This window comes from Taudactylus pleione, unplaced genomic scaffold, assembly GCF_031769625.1.
Source record: "Taudactylus pleione unplaced genomic scaffold, aTauple2 ptg001078l, whole genome shotgun sequence".
In the NCBI taxonomy this organism is placed as follows: domain Eukaryota; kingdom Metazoa; phylum Chordata; class Amphibia; order Anura; family Myobatrachidae; genus Taudactylus; species Taudactylus pleione.
This window is the reverse complement of record NW_028285479.1, coordinates 493,881-499,880: the sequence shown is the minus strand read 5'-3', so window position 1 is coordinate 499,880 and position 6,000 is coordinate 493,881.

Here is a 6,000-nt window from a genome sequence, read left to right as displayed (position 1 = left end):
AAATTAAAGCTGATTAAAGTGCTAATTATGCCCTCTTAATGGACTGTCAAAACTCACTCTAAAATCAGGCATTTGGAAACCCCCCTCTAAAACTCCTGCGTTTGCCACTGTGGTACCCAGTAAATGAACACCCCCTCTTACCTTATCCAAGGCTATCTTTTTAGTTTTTCTCCTCAGAGTATTAAATTCTAACCTTTTAATAGCCTTTAGCCATATGCATTGAGGTATAAACACTGTACATTGTTATTGTATAAGGTGTTTAGTACAAATTAGGCCGTAAATTACCTTAGTATTTTGAGAGCAAAACAGTCAGACTCAAACCAGAAATAGAAATCCATTTGCAAACTCGCCATAGGGCTTCGGGATCCAACTAGAATCCACCTAACACCTGAAGGCTTAAAATTAGACACTTCTCATGAGTATCTGAGGAATTACTGTTTATCTATATAATAAGTGAGAAAGTCTGTCTGTCTGTTTGTCTGCATGTTCTTTATGCATGGACAAAGTTTTGTACCTAGCTCCCCCAAATTTGACATGGTGGTGTAGTTTGACCAGGATTAGGTTTTTTGGTTATGTTTGAAGTTCGTCAGGGCCATGGAAGACTACATGTTTGTTGCCCACCAAGTAGGCCGTGGAGTGTCTGATTTGAAATTTTGGTTTAAGCAAGTTTGCTCAGGATGTCTTCCAGTTCCTAAAACTGCACTGATCTGAAGGCACAGGCTGATAAGTACCAGTTGGGGGGGGGAGGGGGATGGGGGGGAAAGCTCCAACGGAAGAGCAGTGAGTCAGAGGATCAACTCTGCACTGCACCTGACAGTTACTAATGTCCTCCAACTGTCACACTGCACCTGCACTGACAGTTACTAATGTCCTCCAACTGTCACACTGCACCTGCACTGACAGTTACTAATGTCCTCCAACTGTCACACTGCACCTGCACTGACACTTACTAATGTCCTCCAACTGTCACACTGCACCTGCACTGACAGTTACTAATGTCCTCCAACTGTCATACTGCACTGACAGTTACTAATGTCCTCCAACTGTCATACTGCACCTGTACTGACAATCACTAATGTCCTCCAACTGTCACACTGCGCCTGCACTGACAGTTACTAATGTCCCCAAGTACATTCATATGCCATGGGCTCCAATGCTGGTCTGCAGAGATTTCTGCTTGTCAATGATTTCTGTTCTGCACTGATTTCTGACACCGCAATGATTTGGGAAGCTATACTGATTTCTGTTCTGTAAGCCACTCTGCTCCTGATACCACATTCCAAACAGTCAGAGAATATGCTACCTGCACTGTCATTTACTCCTAAATTGCATTGTTATCCAGGTGTGAATGACTTCGGTGTTCCTTGTCAAAGCTTTTCCTCTTTAGTATACCACATTCAATCTAAGTTTAGTTCTTGTCACATCCATGATTTCGGCTTTCAAAATTCTGCTCCTTTTCAAGACCATTCACTGTTAAAGCACAACCAAAGACTAGTGTCAGAATAGCCATGCCACCAGTCTGAGTCACAGCTCCCCAGCTCCTGGAAGCGATGGCGTTTCTATAATGGGTGCAGGGTATGCAGTGCACACGGGCTCCTGGGTCCATGGGGCCCACACCACACACTCTGCATCCATACATAGATATACTTACCTCTCCACAGTCTCCACAGCACAGCTTTGCTCCGGGCCGGCTCTGCAGAGCAGAAAAAATAACAGGGAAATTTGGTGGCTGCCATTTTCCCAGTGACTTGCTCATGTACAGTAGAAATGTCCCCGGGAATAAGGCGTGGGCGCCATTTTCCCAGAGACCAACGCATGCGCAGCAGATTATGGCAGAATCTACTGCGCTGCCAGAGAGGAGGGGGCCAGCACTGCATACGAGCCCTCCCATCGCATAAAAAGCCCCTGGCTAGAAGTAAAAGAGGCGAGACGTGAGGAACCCTCATGGGAAGTACACGCAGATGTCAATGGATCCATGGAATATGGGGTAACAGGTGAGGACTATGTAAAAAGTGAAGGTCCAGTCTTCAACCCCGGTAACGCCGGGTATCTAGTTTATAATACTTTAAACTTGAAAATGTTCACTCACTGGCAGATTGACCCTATGTAATATGCAGGGCATTAGATATGTAATATGTAGGGCATTAGATATGTAATATGCAGGGCATTAGATATGTAATATATGCAGGGTATTAAATATGTAATATGTAGGGCATTAGATATGTAATATGCAGGGCATTAGATATGTAATATGCAGGGCATTAGATATGTAATATGTAGGGCATTAGATATGTAATATGCAGGGTATTAGATATGTAATATGCAGGGCATTAGATATGTAATATGCAGGGCATTAGATATGTAATATGCAGGGTATTAGATATGTAATATGCAGGGCATTAGATATATAATATGCAGGGTATTAGATATGTAATATGCAGGGCATTAGATATGTAATATGCAGGGTATTAGATATGTAATATGCAGGGCATTAGATATGTAATATGCAGGGTATTAGATATGTAATATGCAGGGCATTAGATATGTAATATGCAGGGTATTAGATATGTAATATGCAGGGCATTAGATATGTAATATGAAGGGTATTAGATATGTAATATGTAGGGCATTAGATATGTAATATGCAGGGCATTAGATACAGTATGTAATATGCAGGGTATTAGATATGTAATATGCAGGGTATTAGATATGTAATATACAGGGCATTAGATTTTATACTGGTCACTGGGTTTGCATAGTATGCTGGGCACTGGGGATGTTCCATGTACTGGGCACTGGGGATGTCCCGTTGGCTTAGTATGTAACATTGGCATTTGGGTACATATAACATGCCAGCTGTATAACACATTTTGGGTGCAGTCACCGCCGCAGCTGCCTCTTTTGTGGAGCCGTGGTGGCGAAAATATGCAGACGCTGTTTTCTGCCTCCCCCTCGTGTAGTAGCGCGAATGTGCGAGCACTGATACACCCACTTTCAGCGTTGCCGCACAGTGCAACGCCGCTGGTGACACTCCAACACCGGCGATCTATCGCATGCACCATCGACACCAGCACCTGTCCTATGGCACCTCCTGAGCGGTCTCACCCATAGTCTTCCCTCGCCATCTCTGATACCAGCATTCCCATATGCAACCGCGCCTCCGTGAATACACACAGGGTCACGCATGCGCCATAGGGGGTTTCAGAATAACATGATCATGCGCAGTAGCAAATAATTGCTCACTATGTGAACATCGTCATTGCGTGTAGTTAGCTTGCAGTAAATGTGCTGTTAGGGCCTGATTCAGACCTGCTCGCGAGCGCTGAGCGCTCGCAAGCGGGTCAATGGTGCCCGAGTACGCATGCGCACGACGGAGGGAGCTCCATCGTGCGCATGCGCGAGACCCGAATAGCGACGGCCAAGCCGTCGCTATGGGTCTCGCACCAAAGGGGGCGTGCTGTCGATGGTGAGTGACAGCACGCCCCCTTTGGTGGGCGTGCCGGGGGCGCTGCTGCCCAGACGGAGGCGTTCCCATGGGAACGCCTACCGTCTGGGACCGGCCCCACTAACATCACTAGTGATAGAGCCAAAAGCACTCCTGGGCTTGCGGCAGTGAGACCCTACCGCAGGGTCTCGTCGCAAGCCCGATGGTCGCGATGGTCTTGGACATCGCGACCATCTTTTTGGTCGCTCGCATAAGCTGTGGGTGGCCAGGATGCCGCTCCAATAATAGGTAGGACGGTCCTGATTCAGAGCGAGCGCTCTTGTCAGAGCGTCCGGCTCTGAATCAGGCCCTTAGTGTGCAGGTAATGTGCAGTAGGCGTGTAGTTAGTGTGCAGTTAGTGTGTAGTTAGCATGTAATTACTGTGCAGTTAGTGTGTAGTTAGTGTGCAGTTAGCGTGTAGTTAGTGTGCAGTTAGCATGTAGTTTATGTGCAGTTAGCATGTACTTAGCGTGCAGTTAGCATGTAGTTAGCGTGTAGTTAGCATGCACCACTGACTGCTATTAGAGTATTGGGAGAATGTTATTTTGTTCACGGTTTGATCAACAGAGGGGAGGCTTCGTATACAGCTAAATATTACCCATACATACATACATCGGACACATGCATCATACAGTCTACACCGCAGGGTAATTACAAGTCTTTGCTATTAATTAATGTATTTTGTAACTGTTATTTTCTCTTCTAATAATCCAGGGAAGATGATCTCTGTGACACTACTACTCTCATTTTCCTCTGGATAATAGATAAATATAAACTGAGATCCCTCTAAATCGCCGGCCACATTTTAACAAAAAATAATATTTGGTTATTTTGTAGAATAATGGATTTATTTCCCGTACAGAGACCACAAGTAACAGCGCCGTCCTATTGCTGTGGGTGGACCGTGGGTGAGGTCACCTTGGGCAGCCGGCTGTGATTCTCCTTACGTCCCAGTAAATGTATGAGATGTTTGGACATATCACAGTAGGGACTCGGCCTGTTATGTGACAGGTGCCACGCAGGGCTCCGTTACCAGATAGCTGCTTATTAGGGTGCATGCTGAGATGTACAATCAGCACTAGGGGAGGAAAGGATGCAGAGTATCGCATCTTAATACCTTGCTACAGACAATATCAGGGCCGGCGATGTAACAATAAAGATCTCTGGTCCTTAATCTTTCATGGACGATATTTAATTCAGGTCACCTCATTTGATTTGGGGATTTTCAGCCCTGAAGTAATGGATGGGTTGGGAACCGGATAATAAAATATATAATCTGGGTAATATTATTAAAATGAACTAAAAGTAACATGGAAAATGGCAAAATATGTCTGTAAATATTATATTTATTACCTATTTCTTTGCCAGGAAAGCCTGTACCTGGTTGCCGCCATGTTACCTGTAGGTGTATTCGCCATTTCGTCATTTATTCTTTAGGCCGTCAGGCCGGGCTTTATACCTCAGTAGTCACATGATCCGGCACTGACGGTCACATGTCCTTGCTAAACCCGCCGTTTATGTGCGCAGTGCCACACGTTCCATCGCGCCTGACAGATGTGACAGCAGGAACGTGGATACAGTGCAGCCCTGAAATGCCGCACCCTGGACTGTATTAGCAATGCACATTGTAGTTTGTTGCAGAGTTCATCCTTCCCGAGCCCCTAAAAATAAAATGCCCGAAGGGCAGAGTGTTCTGGCCCCTGGAGCTCATTGTCATGTACACGGTACCGGCGTGAGATGACGTGTGCTGTGTGACATGACGTGTAATCCTGCGGGATGTAGCCATTAGATAGTGGCTAGGCTGTGGCCATGAGGATGCACGTGGCAGCAATGTGGCATGTCAAGTATTTTCAATTGGTAATAAGGCGCCGAATATGTGCCAAGAAAACATTCTCCACGCCAATACACCACCAGCAGCCAAACCATTCACCGAAGGCAGGAAGGATCCAATTATTCATCGTTACATCCTCACCCCACCACCGGCATGTCGCAGCAGAAATGGCGATTCTTCAGGTAAAGTTTTCCCAGTCCTCACTGTGTTACTGCCCCCTGTGTTACTGCCCCCTGTGCCCTGGGCTTACATGCCAGTAGCAGAACCTGGTGTGATCTCCTGCTGCTGTTGCCCATCAGCTTCAAGGTTCAATGTGCTGCAGGTCCAGAGATGCTCTTCTGTATACTTCTGGTGTATGAGTATTTCAGCTACTGTAGCTGTAGCTTCAGCCAGTCTGGTCCTTCTCCTATAGAGACTGTTGTACGTGCGTTGAAATCCCAGGGGATCAGCCGTTTCTGTAATGCTCCAACCACCCCTTGTGCCACCAACAATCATTTCACAGTCACAGCACATTTTATCTCCATTCTAGTGTTCGGTCTCAACAACAACTGAACCTCTTGACCATGTCTTCATGCTTTTATGCATTGGTTTGCTGGCAGATGATTGGCTGATTGGATAGTTGCAGTATTGAGCAGGTGTACAGGAGCACGTAATGTGGCCACTAAGTGTGTTATCATCACAATAA